Here is an 18,770-nt window from a genome sequence, read left to right on the forward strand (position 1 = left end):
TTCTGGCATATATCCCTACATACAACCTTCAATAACTTTGCAAAAGACAATCTTTTCATACTTTATATTTCTAGAAATGATGGCATCAAAATAAATCTACTCTACAAATTTATCTTTGCATACAAGGCATCAAAACAAACTACAAACTGATTTCTGCAATCAAGAAAGAAAGAATATCTATCATCATGATTCCATACATTCATATCTATCAGATCTACATATATTTGAGTCTCTTCTCTCTGTCATGACATTTACTATTCTCTGTAAACACAAGGCATACTTTGTTTCTACACACTACAGACCCTTACATATAGTATCTAGTCACTTCATACACATACTCTTGTAAACACATTAAGAAACCTTTCAAAATTTTCTTTGATTTCAAACATTGATCTCAGATCTAGAAAAGTGACAGACTCTTACTACCAAGCATTCAAAGCATCATACCACTCTTAAAATATTTGGTCAGGGATACAACATGTTGTGCAACAAAAGTAGATTTAGAACTTGCCACCATTCAAGCTACAAACCAATCTATGATACCGATCTACAACATTCATATTTCTACATACAATCAAGACATCATTTGCATAAACATAGATCTCTGCAATCAGTATATTATGGATGGGTGAAGACAAAGCAACTGTTGTATATATCTTCTCCATTGTTCTTTTGTAACACCTACATAAAATATATTAGAGAATATAACCTATCAATAGATATTCAAACATAACATCTTCATCACATGAGTCTCTGCTACTGCTATCTAGATCATCTCTTATGCCCTCATGCACTCCTGATTAGAAAAGACACATACAAATTTCTTAACAAGTTCACACCAAATGATTTGAATTGACCCTCTTTATATAGGAATTCAATCTCCAAATGCCTAAGTTCATTACCAAATTATTTGCATTACCATAGGTAGAAATTGATAATGGAATTGGGACCTTTCTAAAGGATTACCTTGGGTAAATACCATGGTTTGGCCCAAAGATTTTCTTTTTCTGTGCTTATGGATAATAACACACTTTTCTCCTTCAGGAAGTGCATTCATGATAGGGGTAACATAGGTCTAATGAAGGTAACCTTAGTTTAAAAGCTACCCATGCACTAGTAACCTGCACTACCCTTATTTCAACCCTAAAAATTATTCAATTCAGCTCCAAAAATTCCATAATGTGCATCTCTATGCCGACAAACATCTCCCAATCCTGTAGAATGATTACAACACCATATCAAGCTCATATCAATGCTCTAAGTCATCATGTCATTCCTCTAACTCTTACTAATTGATCAACATACCAAGGCCTCCAAGTTAGTTGACATTATTTCCTTAGACATCTGCAATACCTTTCTTATCATGAGAAAACATCCTCCATCTTCATTAGACAAATGTTGACCATCAAGTATACATATAGACAACAGATGCTGATAGGACATATTTCAACAACCATACAAACTTACTTTGATCAAGCACGTCAAGCTTGTACTATGCACATAAATCATACAATCCATGAAGGCATCAAACATCAATATGGGGTAACTATCAGAATAGGTAGCCATGAAGTACAACACCATATCCATAATTCTAACAATATCCCTCTTTGTAATTGATGGAAACCTTCTATAACATTCCAAGTCTCTCTCCCCCTTTGATATGACAAGTGCAAAGGGATGAATTGAAACAAGAGAATAACTCCCCCTATCATATGCAACATCATAAGTCTCAATTGACCATGCTCCCCCTAAATATATATTGGATCCTCTAAATCTATGTAAATGAAGTTACAACTATTAATTAAACAAGCATGAGTACATCCATAAGCATGAAAAACATAACCATCCATATCTCAAGGAAATATCACCCATCAACAAGTAGTTTCACAAGATCAATTTCATGATATCCATCAACAGTAGCATGTGAAGTAATATATCAATCAATCATGATATGAAGTTATGAAATAACCATGTCCTTGACATATATCAAACAATATTAATAGAAACAACCCATTATAGTATGCCAATCAACAATAAGTGATGTAAGAAGATAATGATAATCAACCATGATATAGTGACAACAACATTTTTGACAACAATAATAATCATTCATCATCGTGACCTAATAATGAACCATAAACTAGGATGCTCCGCTGAACCTGTGCCAATTCTTCACTACTAATCCATAGTATATGCACAAAAGATCACATCCAAACATCAGATAAACCAATGTCAAAGGCCATAATTCCAACAATGAAGTGTTGGAAGCATAAGTGATGCTCCCCCTGAACCTGTCATATCTCTTCATGTACATCGCAGATGAAACATTAGTACCAAAAAGAACATATGAAATCATCAATGCAAGGCTCCCCTTGAGATCATGCACCACAAATCCTCTAGACTTGATTGCTCCATATGCACTCTTGTAGTCCTTTCAGAAATAACATCAAATATAGTAGACTGCAGTGGGGACGATTTTCCTTTTACTCTGAATCTAAAGAAGAGGAGATGGACCTCTTATTTCTGCGTGTATTCTTCTTTAGTACTGTTGATGGTGCTGGAACCACCAACATGTAAGGGGATCTCCCCGGTAAGAAGTCCCAATTATACCTCAAACCTTTTGGTGTAGGAGTCCCAACAATGGGTCGTACGGTAATGCCTTGACCGCTATTTCGCACAGAGGCAAGTAAGATAACTCTGTTGGTAGCAAGGGTGTGACAGCTGTAGCAAGACAAGGAAGGTGCATGAGAGGTTCAAACACATGGGGGTTGAGATGAGTGCGCCCCTTGGAAACCTGTGATAATACAAAGTTAAGAAGGGAACACATGAGCAAAGATGCATCACAACATGGAAGTGAAGTTAGCTAGCAATTCAAAGTGATGGTTAAACCAACAACACGTTTCAGAAAGATTCATACATACATATGCAGAAAATTCCATACATGCATGCATAAGCAAACAAATACATATATCATTTAGACTAAACCAGATAACATAGAATACAATACAACATATGCATGAAACATGATGGCTCTGTTATATTAATAAGTGTAAGTTCTAGTCATACAATACATCCATGTCTAACTACTAGTTTTGACAATAGAATGTTACAGCCACAACTGCCTGCTCCTCCAAAGAGATATACTAGCTCTGTGCAATGGAGAAGCCAAGGCTTGTTACGATACTGTCTAAGATCTCTCTAAGATAATTCCGTCAGAAGCTTGGTTGACCAAATTCCTTTACAATGATTTATGAGGTTCTGTTTATAGTAAAGGGTGGGATGACCCTTGACATTCCCCTTTGTGACAGTTCATCTACGCTCATGACTCTTCATCTACTCTATGATTGTTACATCCAACTATCCACACTTGAACTTCCACTTGACAAGACGTTACATTACAATGCACATGTGCCCATGTGAGACAAAATGGCTTGAGCAAACCATGCAATACATCACTGACACTCGGTCCATTGTGATGACACCAACTCTTTTACATGATCGTGATGGTGAAGGTGGTGAGCTGATTCCAAGCTTGGTCATCCGTGCTGGTGTGCATGTGCTTCATGGTGACATCTTTCTAAAGTGAAATCTTGCCTCCATTGCATCCCGGTGCATTGGTGTGGCTCCTCCATCCAAATTGTCTACTAACATGTGCATGGTCTTCTTGGGTGCGGCTAAACCGATAACACACTGATGCATAGTGTTCATGTTGATCTTCCAGTATGTGCTAGTGGTCATGCACATCAACTGTCAACTGCATGTTCAGCTCCAGTCGGACTTGCTTCTTGTCTTTGCCTCGGTGAGTTTGATAAATGGCTTAAATCGCATGCGTGCGCACAATGACATGCATGCTGCTGAATTCCCTTGCATGCGATCAACAACATTGCTCACCATGTCTACTCTGTGCCAACTGCTGGGATGGATCTATAACTTGTACGGGTGTAGTTTCATCCGTGAGTGCATGTTGCACTCACTGTTGTACCTGTTCCTGCAGCAACTCATTCTCTCGTCTATGTAGCTAATGTTCTTCCTTGAGTTGCTGCTTTAGCACATGTAACTCCTTCTTTATTCCGTCCTCTGTCTTCCTGTGATCTTCATGTAACGCCATCACCTCATAGCCCGAGTCTTCAAAGTTTCTTTCATCATAGGTGGATCTTCTTGAGATTGCAACTTTGTTCCGCCTCTGTGTTGTCAACAACCTTCCTCTTGCGTTTGTTGCATCCAGTATGCTGCCTTCAACTGCTATTAATGGTGCTTCTTACTGTGATGATGTTGTCGTCATATCTTGATGTGCTTGTCTACGAACAACTTGATGTCTTCGTGGGTAGGCAAGTTCATAGACACTTGATCAACTGCATCCCCAAGTGTGCTTTGAACGATGCCTTCAACTTTGCTCTCCTGCAAACCATTGTACCTATGATGCTATGAGGTAGATGAGCACCTGCGATACCTTGAGGCATGGCAATGATCATGGCAAGAAATCTATTAGTCGAAAACCAAAATGAACTTGAGAACTGACTTGCAACATACCTGTGTGATTGATCATGAAGGTCGCACAATTTCTGTCGGGAGGTCGAGAGACTGACTGCCAAAATTGCACAAGGCACAATCTGGGCTATCAGGAAGCTAACTACCTGCTAGAATTGCACAATGCACAGTCCAGACTGGCCTATTTAGGACTGAAACTGCGTAATGTGCAATTTCAGTCAGCAGTGACATGCAACCAGCAAACTGCATTGCGTAGTTTTTGGGGCCAACAAGAAACTGCCTCCAAGAGTTGCGCAATTCAAGCCTGGGGGTCAGTGCCTGGACAGACTTGCGTAATTTTTGGAGGGACGACATAGTCTTTGCTTCCAGAAATGTGCAGTGCTATCCAGGAAAGGCACGGTCTGGGCCAAGGCAGCCATTCCCTCTGACGAGTCACTAAAAACATGAGAGGTGTGAATGCATGATGAGATGAGTGCAAACAAGACTTAATGATCATTCATGCAAATAGAAAGTTCAAGATTCAGGAAACGGGAAGGTATGCATGTGTGTGAAGCGAGTTGCTGCAATGGTAATCGTCCATGAAAAAACAATTTCATGCATGTGACAACAGTGAGATGTTAACAAAACTAAAATGATTCTAGTAAAAGCTAGTATGTATCAAAATGACAACAAGCACTCACTGAAATCAAGCAGACAACATTCATATGAAGAAAAACACAAAAAGCACCAGAAATGCAGCACGAGACATGAAAAGCGGGCTTACCTGAAACAACTCAGTTGAATGTGCTGACGACTCCTAGATGCCATGTGGGATGTCAGATCTACAAAATCGATGTGAGGAATGAGCTCTACAGCATCCGGTTGATGAGTTTTGATAAAATCGAGGCTGTGACGCGCATGCCACAAATCTAGGGAAAGCGACACTTGGTGGGAGGTTTCTGAAATGATATTTGCATGTAACCTCCAGCTGCTAAAATTAGATCCCTGAAACAAGGGATTCCTTTGCATGTTGCCCTTGGAGGAGTAGCCCATGCATGCAAAATATTTTTGCTCGGTCCTGGAGGGAACTGGTCAACTCAACAGCACATGCAATAGTCTGCTCAACTAGGAGGAAAAAATGCACATTTCTGGGAGGGATCCGGGCTGGCTGCCCAGAGGGATTGCACAACTTTTGGGCAGAGTAGCTGACTGCTACCCAGAATTGTGCAATTTCTGGGCTGAGCAGCCCTGCTAGGAGGAATTACGCATTTTTCTCAGTGAACAGTGAGAGGCATATTTGCGCAATTTTGGAGCCGAGCAGGCTGCCAAATAGAATTAAGAAATTTCTAGAGGGAAGGATGGTTTCCCTCCAGAATTGCATAATTTCTTGAGAGAGCTACTCAGCTTATAGCTAGACCAAGTCCAGTGAAACAACCTGTGAGGTGGATGTAACAAGCTTTGATGGATAGGTTTTCATTCTATAAGAAAATCACTGAATCTTGTGTACTTGACAAGGCAAGACATGCTGCTATGAAAGGTTCGTAGGGAGGCTCCAAAACAAAGCTAAGGAAAATTTTTGGAGGGTTTTTGTAGCCGCTACAACACTTGGCAACACACTGGTAGAACTTCAACTCTCTGAATGGACCTTGTTCGTGAAAAGCAAGTCTAATACCTCTGGAAGTATTGTTTAGTTCTCAGTTCATCTTGGTTTCCACACTGCTTGATTGTAAGATGTAGCATCTACTAAGCCCTTGGTCAGTCGACACACATTCCAAGCTAAGCCAACACAGTTTTTTCGATTGGGGTTTAGGATTATATGATGCACAAGTAGTATAGTGTTATAATCTTAGTTTCATCTCTGGTGTTGCTCCGCTACCAGTAGGCCTAGACAGTACCCCAACAGAGTCACATAAGAACACAGGCATGGCTTCACTGCTAGTGAGCCTGGTCAATACCCCGATGGAGTTAATTGCATCACCTCTCTGTGCAGGAAGCCTTTCTCTTCTTTCGCCTTATTCATTTTTCATTTTTTTCAAACCTTTTTCACTTTTTTTTTTTTTCATTTTTCATCTTCATAACTGTGCATAGCACTTATTCATTTCAGAGGCAGAAGAGGGATCCTAACTTATTGAGAGCAGACGAGGTTATTCCTTCAGAGAAGTAGTTTATGTATACCTTTGACGTGCTTGTTAAGGTTTTATCCCTCTCCTTACTCTACTTGATTGAGCTGATAAGGATTAACCCAAAAACAACCGACTAGAGTAGGTGATACTAGTTAGCATTCAAGCATTGTGTTTTCACCAACGTTCACTTCGAACATTACGTATTTTCCATTGATGTATCATGGACTGAAGACAACAAGTTCTTACATAAGAGAGTGGACAACATATAACCAAATGTTGATAGCTGTACGAGTCCTCTTATACTTTACCCAACTTGTTTCAAGAGTCGCACACGGTCCATGTGAAACTAACCTATGGACAATAACAAGCAAATAAACCAAAAAGAAAAGAAAGAAGTAGAAGCAAACATAGAAGAAAAGCAAGTAAGCAAACAAAAAAGAAAACAAAGAAACACACAAAGAAAGAAGAAAACATGCATGCAAGAAAACAACTCAAAAGAAAACACTACTCCTACTCCTAAGCTAACAGTTCATGGGCCATCTCACGTGAAGTGATACTTCCAATGCAGCCACTGACGCATTGGTTGACTTATGTTGGTGAAGGCATGATTTGCGAACATTGCAGTTGTGCAAACTAGCAAGCATGAAAGATATAATGATGAAGACAGACACACTCCGAGCTTACAAGTGACCACAGAATAAAGATGAGTGAAATCGCATGACATGCACTCTGTGGAGCTGCCATGGTGTTGTGCTACACTGCGTGCAGATGTTGAGTGTATGCATTCTCTTGACTGTGACATGCAAGCAAACGTGAGAAAGGTAGACCACTTACATTATGCATGTGTGCTTGTTGTGTAAGATTCCTCCAATGCATGAGCGATGGGATCGTGTAGTTCAAGTGGAGGAAGCATAATCTAGGTGTTTGGTTGATCTTTAGTGCAAAGCAAGGATTGATGAGGAGCCTTGAGTGTTTCAACAATTTCCTGACCAGAAGTGAAACCAACCTCAGGACAGCGAGGGCCTGACATAACCATCAGCTCAGGCTGAAGTGCCTCGACAATCTGTGGGGTTTTGACTTCATTGACAGATAGATCATCGTAGACCAATGTCTTGGACAGATTAACAATGATTGACTCAACATCATGATCAGATGAAGAAGTAGAGAGATCACGACTACCAAGATCAGAAAATTCAGGATGTTTGTCAGCATCCTCATGATTTGGTGAATTGGGAAGAGGGGTATATGAGAAGCAAAGATGTCCACCCTCTCTGTTTTTAGAAATGACAAATGACAGATTGGATGGATTTTTGGAGGAAAATGTGTCCTCTCCGCATTATGATGTCAGACTGACATATGGCATGTCCTGTGAATGATCGAAAGTAGAAAAATCAGGAAATGGGTTTTCAAAGGGGAAATCAACAGTGGAAGAATCACAAGGGATGTCAGAATAAAGTGGATGAGGCGAGGATGGAAGGGAGTCATCCTTCACAATGTGTTCTTCTTTATATTCTCACGCACACTCATCATGAATGATGGCACAGGTTGGATGCATAACACCAACTTCGTCGACAACTTGATCCTCGTTCACAACAGGTGAGGAGTGCGGAATAGGAAAACACAAGACAATACAATTTGGAGGATCAAAAAAACGGGGGGCAGAGGTTGAGGGAACGAATCCACGTGACAACCAACAGGCTTGCAAACCAAATCTACATAGATATCAAGAGTAGGTGGGGTGGGAAGATGTGACAGTTCAACAAATGTGTGTGCATGATCTCCCACATCACTCTGTGGTGGTGGAGCTTTTTGAGGAGGTGAAGGCAAACAATCACTTGTGATAGCAACTGTGCCTACCTACGATTACACAACTCCATCACTGAAGTGTGCTGAGTGGGGTTCGGATATGCGAAGATGATACTCAAATCTTCCATAAAGAAATTTGCAATCAATTTCATCTTCGGGAAATCGGTATGCAAGATTACAAAAGCATGTGTAAAACTAATCAACAAATTCATCAGGTGCTTTTCGTAATTTCAGAATTTCTTGATCGAGTGCTTTATGGTTAAAGTGATTGAAAGCACAGTCTATCTCTGCAACTAGATGAGCAAGAGAATGAACAGAGTTTTCAGGAAGCATGACACACCAGAAGAGGAACTCGATAGTTAGTCATGATAGATATGTAGAAATTCAAAACAAATGTGAGGACTCAGCTTGTCATCTGGCCCTCCTTCTAGTGCCTAAATTTTGACGGTCCTCGACTTGCCAACATGTAAGGGGATCTCACCGGTAAGAAGTCCCAATTATACCTCAAGCCATTTGGTGTAGGAGTCCCAGCAGTGGGTAGTACGATAATGCATTGACCACGATTTCACACAGAGGCAAGTAAGATAAATATGTTGGTAGCAAGGGTGTGAAAGCTGTAGCAAGCCAAGGAAGGTGCATGAGAGGTTCAAACACATGGGGGTTGAGATGAGTGTGCCCCTTAGAAACTTGTGAAAGCACAGAGTTAAGAAGGGAACACACGAGCAAAGATGCATCACAACATGGAAGTCAAGTTAGCTAGCAATCCAAAGTGATGGTTAAACCAAAAACACATTTCAGAAAGATTCATACATACATACGCAGAAAAGTCCATACATGCATGCATAAGCAAACAAATACATATATCATTTAGAGTAAACTAGATAACATAGAATACAATACAACATATGCATGAAACATTCTGGCTCTATTATATTAATAAGTGTAATATCCAATTATACAATACATCCATGTCTAACCACTAGTTTGACAGTGGAACGTTACATCCACAACCACCTACTCCTCCAAAGAGATATACTACCTTTGCGTAGTGGAGAAGCCAAGCCTCGTTACAATACTGTCCAATCTCTCTCTAAGATATTCCTATCGGAAGCTTGGCTGACCAAAAGCCTTTACAATGAGTTATGAGGTTCTATTTATAGCAAAGGGTGGGGTGACCCTTGACATTCCACTTTGTGACAGTTCATCTACCCTCATGACTCTTCATCTACTCTATGACTGTTACATCCAACTATCGACACTTGAACTTACACTTGACAAGACATTACATTATAATGCACATGTGCCCATGTGAGACAAAATGGCTTGAGTAAGCCATGCAAGACATCACTGAGACTCAGTCTGTTGTGATGAGACCAACTCTTTGACATGCTCATGATGGTTAAGGTAGTGAGATGATGCCAATATTTGTCATCTATGATGGTGTGCATGCGGTCCATGGTGACATCTTGCTGAAGCAAACTCTTGCCTCCATTGCATCCCAGTGCATTGGTGTGGCTCCTCTATCCAACTCGTCAGCTAACATGCACATGGTCTTGTTGGCTGCGGCTGAATTGGAAACACACTGATGCATAGTGTCTGTGCTAATATTCCAGTGTGTGCTAGTAGTCATGCACATCAACTGTCAACTGCATGTTCTGCTCCAGTCGGAGTTTCTTCTTGTATTTGCCTCAGTGAGTGTGCCAAATGGGTTAAATCGCATGCATGCACACAATAACATGCATGCTATTGAATTCCCTTACATGCGATCAACAACACTGCTCACCATGTCTGCTCTGTGCTAGCTGCTGGGATGGATCTATAAATTGTACGAGCATAGTTTCATTCGTGAGTGCATGTTGCACCCACTGTTGTACTTATTCCTGCTGCAACTCATTATCTCGTCTATGTAGCTCCTATTCTTCCTTGAGTTGCTGCTTCAGCACATGCAACTCCTTCTCTGTTCCGTTCTCTATCTTCATGCGATCTTCATGTCACACTGTCACCTCATAGCCCGAGTCTCCAAATTTTCTTTCATCACGGGTGGATCTACTTGAGCTTGAAACTTTGTTCCGCCTCTGTGTTGTCAATAACCTTCCTCTTGCGTTCGTTGCATCTGGTATGCTGCCTTTAGCTGCTGTTAATTGTGCTGCTTGTTGTGATGCTACTGTAGTAATATCTTGATGTCCTTTTCTATGAACAACTTAATGTCTTCGTGGGTAGGCAAGTTCATAGACACTTGATCGACTGCATCCCCAAGTGTGCTCTAAATGGTGTCTTCGACTCTGCTCTCCTGGAAACCATTGTACCTGTGTTGCTGAGAGGTAGATGAACACCTGCGATACCTAGAGACATGGAAACACTCATGGCAAGAAATCTGTCAATCGAAAACCAAAACGAACTTGAGAACTGACTTGCAACATACTTGTGTGACTGATCATGAAGGTTGCACAATTTCCGCTGGGAGGTCGGGAGACTGACTGCCAAAACTGTGCAAGGCATAATCCGAGCTGTCAGGAGGTTGACTACCTATTGGAACTGTGCAATGCATAGTCCAGCCTGACCTGCTAAGGACTAAAATTGCGCAATGCACAATTTCAGTTAGCAGTGACATGCAAGCAGCAAATTGCATTGCGTAGTTTTTGGGGCCAACAAGACACTACCTCCAAGAATTTTGTAGTGCAAGCCTGGGGGTCAGTGCCTGGCTAGACTTTAGAAATTTCTGAAGGGAAGGCAAAGTCTTTTCTTCTGGAAATGCGTAGTGCTAGCCGGCCAAGGCACGGCCTGGGCCAAGGCAGCCCAGTCTGACCGACGGGTGACTGAAAACATGAGAAGTGTGAATGCATGATGAGATGAGTGCAAAAAAGAGTGAATGATAATTCATGCAAACAACAAGTGTAGGATTTAGGAAATGGGAAGGCATGCATGTGTGTGAAGCGAGTTGTCGCAACGACGATCCTCCGTGCAAAAATAGTTTCATGCATGTGAAAATAGTGAGATGTTAACAAAAACCAAAATGGTGTTAGTACAAGCTAGCATACCAAAACAACATCAAGTGCTCACCGAAATCAAGAAGACAACATTCATACGAAGCAAAACACAAAAAGCACCAGAAACACAACGCGAGACATGAAAAGCGGGCTTACCCCAAAACAACTGAGATGAATGTGCCAACGACTCTTAGATGCAATGTGGGATGCTAGAGCTGCAAAATCGATGTGAGGAATGAGCTCTGCAGTGTCCGATTGATGAGTTTTGATCCAATCGAGATTGTGACACGCATGCCACAAATCTAGGGAAAGCGACACTTGGTGGGAGGTTTCTAAAATGATATTTGCATGTAACCTCTAGCTGCTAAAATAGATCCCTGAAACAAGGGATACCTTTGCATGCTGCCTTGGGAGGAGGAACCCATGCATGAAAAACAATTTTTCTCAGTTCCGAAGGGAATCGGTCAACTCAACTGCACATGCAATAGTTTGCGCAACTAAGAGGAAAAAATGCGCATTTTTGGGAGGGAACTGGGCTGGCTGCCCTGAGGGATTGCGCAATTTCTAGGCAGAGCAGCTAACTACTTCCCAGAATTATGCAATTTCTGGGCTGAGCAACCCTGCTGGGAGGAATTGCACAATTTTCTCAGTGAACAGTGACAGGCATATTTGCGCAATTCTGGAGCCTAGCAGGCTTCCAGACAGAATTGCGCAATTTCTTGAGGGAGCTGCTCAGCCTGCAACTGGACCAAGTCTGATGAAACAACTTGTGAGAAGGATGCAACAAGCTTTGATGGACAGGTTGTCATTCTGCAAGAAAATCACTGAATCTTGTGTACTTGACAAGACAAGACATGCTGATGTGAAAGGTTGGTAGGGAGGCTCTAAAACAAAGCTAAGGAAAAAAATTAGAGGGTGGTTGTAGCCACTACAATAAGTACATATAATTTATCTGAATTTCATAACCCTTTTTCTATGACTTATCCAATGTCTTCTTCTATAATCTTGCATCTAGTTGATGTAAATATAATTACATTCCCTTTATCAACTATTTGGCCTACACTTAAAATGTTTTTCTTTAGCCCTTTTACCAATAATACATTAGCTACTTTCCTATTCTTAACATCAAGATCAACATTACCCTTACCTAGTACCTTTACAGGTTCATTATTTTCAAGAATAACCTTACCACTATTCACTTTCTTAAGAGAGATAAATTTTTCCTTATTTCCAAACATGTCATGAGAGCATCCGTTATCTATGTACCATTGAACTTATTCTTCAAATGTGCATAGAGAAAGGCCACACCTTACTTGTTCTTGCATTCTTTTGCTAGATGTCCAAACTTGTTACATGAATAACACCTTAGATCACCGGAGAAGGGAGAAAGATAGTCATAACATTTTTGTTTCATATTCTCTTATTGCAATCAATGACTTTGTGACCAAATGTATTACATGTAAAACAATAGCCTTGAAAGAAGCTTGAGTACCTGGGAGCTAATGATCTTCTTGTGGAATAACTATTTGTTTGAGATTTGAACACTCTGCTTCTACAATTGGTTGCAATGTGTTCATAATTATGATAGATAAAACATTTAGTATCATTGTTCAAGGGAGAAAATCAATTTTTGTTTCTATGATTTGGAGCAAATGATTTCCTTTGAAAGTCTGCACAAGCTTGTGAGGTAGAATCTCCCTTAATAGTTTCATGGAATCCGAGTCCTGATTTGATGAAGGGGGATATTTGTTGTTAATAATATTATTCGATTTCATGGCACTATCCTGGAATTTCAATCATTTGTAGTTTTTTTCTAGCTTACTTGTTAGAATGCTTATCTCAACCTCCAGTTGTTGACACGGGTCTTCCTTTTCAATATATTACTCCTCATTCCTTCTTCAATCTTCCTTCATTCTTCTACTAGCATTCTTAAGTCAATAATCTCTTCCTTTAGCTCATTTTATTGTTCTTAAAATATTGAACTAGCTCCTCATTTCGCTTGTTTGACTTTTCAAGATATGATCTCAAAGAGATAATCTTAGCCTGAATTCCTTCACAATATTGCTTCATTTATTTAAGTTGTTTTTTATTGTTGCAACATTCATTGATTCATCATGATCCTTGTTTTCATATTTCTGGAACTTTTTCTCAAGAGTGCTAACCCTCTTCAAAGAGGACGTTAGTTTTCTCCTAAGATTAAGTACTTCTTCTAACCTGTCTTCTTTTGAATCAGTAACTCCATTTGAAATAACAAAGTTTGTTTCATTATCATTCTCATCTTCTGACACACCATTATTTCCTTTAGAAACAAGATTTCCTATTGGTTTACCTGACGAGAAATCATGTTTTCCTTCTTATTTATGGATGACCTGCATATTATCCCATACTTCCTTGCAATTTCATAACACATGAATTTCTCTAATACTAAATCATGTATGTTACAAAATATTGCATTTATTTCCTTCCTATTCTTTTAAAGATCTTGTGCTAATGGTGGAGTTTCAGTATAACCATTATAGACTAAATGCCAAACATCAGATCCAAGGGCCATTATCCTAGACTTCATCTCTTCTTTCCAATTTTGATACTTAGCATCATTAAGAGTGAGCATACCTTTATTATCCATTGTTTCTAACTTGTGTTGTTCTAGTACTGATTGACCTTAATCTATGAATGTAGATATTGTAATGGTATCAACTACATTAATGTCACTAATTTCCTATCTTGATCTCCTCTTTTGTGCTGCTTTCTTCTTGTGCTTCCTTCCCATTGTCCCTGATCCACTCTCAAGCAGTTAAGATTCTACTGGAGAGACCTGCTCTGATACCAATTGTTAGAAATACTGGGGGGGGGGGGTGAATCAATATTTCATTCCCAAGTACACTTTACTTATGCTTATGCTTTCATTTCACAATTATCTCGATCCATTACTTCATTAACAAGTCATTGTGTTAGATATGTGAACATATTTAATAAACCATGAATAGCAGCAAGAATAAAACATGTAAACCAAGAATAAAATCCACACATAAAATACATATGGACACAAGGATCTTAGGTGGAAACCCAATGTGGGAGAAAATCGTCGTTGTTGTTGATCTGTTTTATTTTTATTATAAAGAAATCTTCTTACAATTTTGTACTGACACAGACTCTTGTCAACACGTAGGCACCCACCTAAAAGAGGCTACAACCTCCACTTGTTCTCCAACACCTAATGGAAGGTAGCTACAACACCCTAATCAAGTTTATTGTCTCCTACCGAAAGGAATCACCTACTCCCTCACTAAAGGCTACGACCCTCAGCAAGTTGTGGCCACATTTCACATTATTTCACACTAGATAATAAGCTCAATTCAAGATACTAATATCAAACACTGAAAAAATTAAACCACTGAAGCAATGTGTACGAAACAACTAAATACCAACTAAATGAAACTAACCAACTGAATATACCAAATATGCACCAACACCAATACTGAATACTAATGTGCCAAACATTGAATCATTGAATACTGAATCACAACTAATTATACTGCAACCAATGTGGAAATTAAAAAATTCCAAACACAAAACATTCAATACCAATATCAATATGCGAAGTCACTGAAGATCAAACCAAACATTATCAACTAATAATTCCAATACCAATCACTAAATATCTGACTAAGAAAACCAAGTCAAACAACAGGTCAAAACAATATGTCAATCAAATTCCTTCAAGTTCTGTTAGAAAAAACCCCACAAGGTATTATCCATTACATCAACTTTCATAAACTAGTTCTATCAATATAACATAAAGTTCACCAATATCCTAGATCCCAAAGTCACAAGCAATATGAAAGGAACAATAAGATCTCTATCTCAACTTTATCAAGTCCAAAACCATATCATGACAATTTTTGAATATATCAACATTGTCAACTCCTTCATCTAGATATCAAATTCCAAGCCACACTCTAATAAGATGTCATCGACAACAAGCAACAAGTACTTCATCATCTGTCATAGACCAACACTAACTTAAAAACTATGTCTATACAAAGGAAAATTATGTCATCACTGAGAAGTGCCAATTTGTCAATATCATATCACATCACCATACTAGAAAGAACAAGTAGCAGCATATAAATGATCACTGTCATAATATACCAGACCCACTAGATCACAGTCCTTTCAAATCTCAATCCAATGTCCTTTATGGAACATCATTGATTGTAGAAAATGTCAGGTCTTCTATACATGATAATCAAACTAGATCAAGCCAACATTCAAATCCATCCATGACTATCTCAAAAGGCTTCAATAATGTAATCATTAGATTGATATCATTGTTCAGACCTCATCAACAAAACCTCATAGATCCATGAAATATTCCAAGTCACAAATCAATCATTAGCATATTCATTAAACAACTAAAGCAACATATTCATTGTCAGATCATCTTTCAATCATATGATTCAAAAATACAAGATCTATGCCACAAATTATATGTATCTTCTAGCATATATCCCTGCATACAACCTTCAATAACTTTGCAAAACACAATCTTTGCATACTTCAAATTTCTAGAAATGATGACATCAAAATAAATATGCCCTACAAATTGATCTCTACATATAAGGCATCAAAACAAACTACAAACTGATTTCTGCAATCAACAAAACAAGCAAATCTATCATCATGATTCCATACATTCAAAACTATCAAATCTGCATATATTTGAGTCTCTACCCTCTGTCAGGACATTTACTCTTCCCTGCAAACACAAGTCATACTATGTTTCTGCACACTATAAATCCATGCATATAATATTCAGTCACTTCACACGCATACTCCTATAAACACATTAAGCAACCTTTCAAAACTTGCCTTGATTTCAAACATTGATCTTAGATCTCTATATAAAATTAAACAAGAAGAGTGACAAACTCATATTGTCAATCATTCAAAGCATCAAATCACTCTTAACATATTTGGTCAGACATAAACCATGTTGTGCAACAAAGATAGATCTAGAACTAGCCACCATTCAAGCTACAAACCAATTTGTGCTATTGATCTACAACATTTATATCTCTGCATACAATCAAGACATCATCTGCATAAGCATAAATCTCTGCAATCAGTATATTCTGGATAGGTGAAGATAGAGCAAATGTTGTATAGATCTACTCCATATTCTTTTGTAACACCTACATCAAATAGCTTAGAGCATATAACTTGTCAACATATCTACAAACATAACATCTTCATCACAAGACTCTCTGCTACTGAGATTTGGATCTTCTCCTATGCCCTCATGCATTCCTACTCAGAAAAGACACATACAAATTCCTTAAAAAGTGTACACCAAATGCTTTGAATTGACCCTCTTTATATAGGAATTCAATATCCAAATACATGAGGTCATTACCAAAGTATTTCCAATACCATAAGAAGAATATGATGATGGAATTGGGACCTTTTCGGAGGATTGCCTTGGGAAAATACCATGGTTTGGCCCAAATATTTTATTTTTCTACACTTACATACAATAGCACACTTGTCTCCTTCGGGAAGTCCATTCATGGCATGGGTAACGCAACTCTAATGAAGGTAACCTGAGTTTAAATGTCCCGATGCACTGGTATCCTGCGCTACCTTTATTTCAACCCCAAAATTTAGTCAATTCAACTCCAAAACTTCTAGAATGCGCCTTTCTATGTTTGTAACCATTTCCCAAGCTTGTAGAATGATTACACCACCATTTCAAGTTCATATCAAGGCTCTAATTCATCATTTTATGCATCTAACCTTGACTAACTGATCAACATACCAATGCCTCCAAGCTATATTACATCCTTTCCTTCGACATATGCAATACCTTTCTGATCATGAGGAAACATCATCCATCTTCATTAGACAATTGTTGACCATCAAGTAGACATATAGACAATAGATATTGATATTACATCTTTCAACAACGATACGAACTTGATTTGATCAAGCACATAAAGCTTGTACTACGCACATCAATCATATAATCCATGAAGGAATCAAACATAAATATGGGGTAACTATCAGAGTAGGTTTCCATCAAGGACAACACCAGAACCATATTGCCAACACTAATGTTTATCTCCTTTCCACTCCCATTGTTCCATAGGGATTATCTATTCCTTTATACATTGTATTTTTTATTTATTTCTATTTTCATTTTTCCATTCATGGCAAGCTTCATCCAACCACAGTGGATTAGAATATGTAATAGAATATAAACTTGAGGCTTCTCCTATTCTAGAAAGAGCATCTGCTACTACATTTTCCTTCCCTTTTTTGTAGATTATTTCAAAATCAAAACCTTGCATTTTTATCACCCATTTTTGTTGCTCTTCTAATGAAAATGTTTTCTCCAAAAATTACTTCAGGCTATCATGGTGTATATTGACATTAAAGTTCCTCTCGGTGAGATACTATCACCATTCTTTCATTGCATGTAAAATTGCATCCATTACCTTTTCATATGTAGATTTCACCAATCTTTTCCAATTCCTTGTCTAGGTGCATTGCATTCTAATATAATTTTTTTACCTAAGTTAGATATTTCCAATATTAGTGTAGGATACATGGCATCATTTAAGTGAGATAATGCCAAAATAGCGTTATCATTCCATATAAATTATTTTTTATTCAAGAGAGATGTGAGTGTGCCTATCTTAACAAATCTACGATAATATCTTTAAAGTCCCAAAATTCCTCTAAGACCCTTGATGTTCTTAGGAATATGTACTTTTATAATAGATTGAATGTTTTGAGGGTCCATATTAAATACTTCATTTGAAACAATATGACTCAAATACTCCACTTCGTCTTTCCCCCAATCACATTTGGATATTTTTACATGCAATTTATTGTTCTCAAGAATTCGTAGCACTTTATGCATATGTTAATGTGATATTCCCACGATTTGCTACAAATAAGTATATCATCTGATCCAAATTGGATCATTATATTATTTTTAATCCGTCTCAATGCTTTTAGAGTGGAAAAAGTGGAGGAATTAGCTCATAGGACCATTTTTACTAGTAGGACACATTTTGGAAATTAGGGTTTGAAACCTTCTAGAAGAAGTTTGAGTCATCAAATGGTGTTTTATGTGGGGTACAAATTTTCCTCTAAAGAGCCACATATTTCAGCACTAGTATACACATAGATGCCTTTCCAATGGCACATGAATCACCTTAATTGAAGCATGTATATAAAATTTATGCCACTCAGAAGTTGACCTTCTTATTTTGGCCACCATAATTCGAGAAGATGCATTGTAAGCCCACATTATTATGGAAAGGGGGATAACCATGAGAGAATGATGAATAACAATGTACAAAATTCCATATTGTAACTC

Source organism: Pinus tabuliformis, chromosome 3_2 (genome assembly GCF_031772625.1).
Source record: "Pinus tabuliformis cultivar Carrire ecotype Pingquan chromosome 3_2, CPIR1, whole genome shotgun sequence".
In the NCBI taxonomy this organism is placed as follows: domain Eukaryota; kingdom Viridiplantae; phylum Streptophyta; class Pinopsida; order Pinales; family Pinaceae; genus Pinus; species Pinus tabuliformis.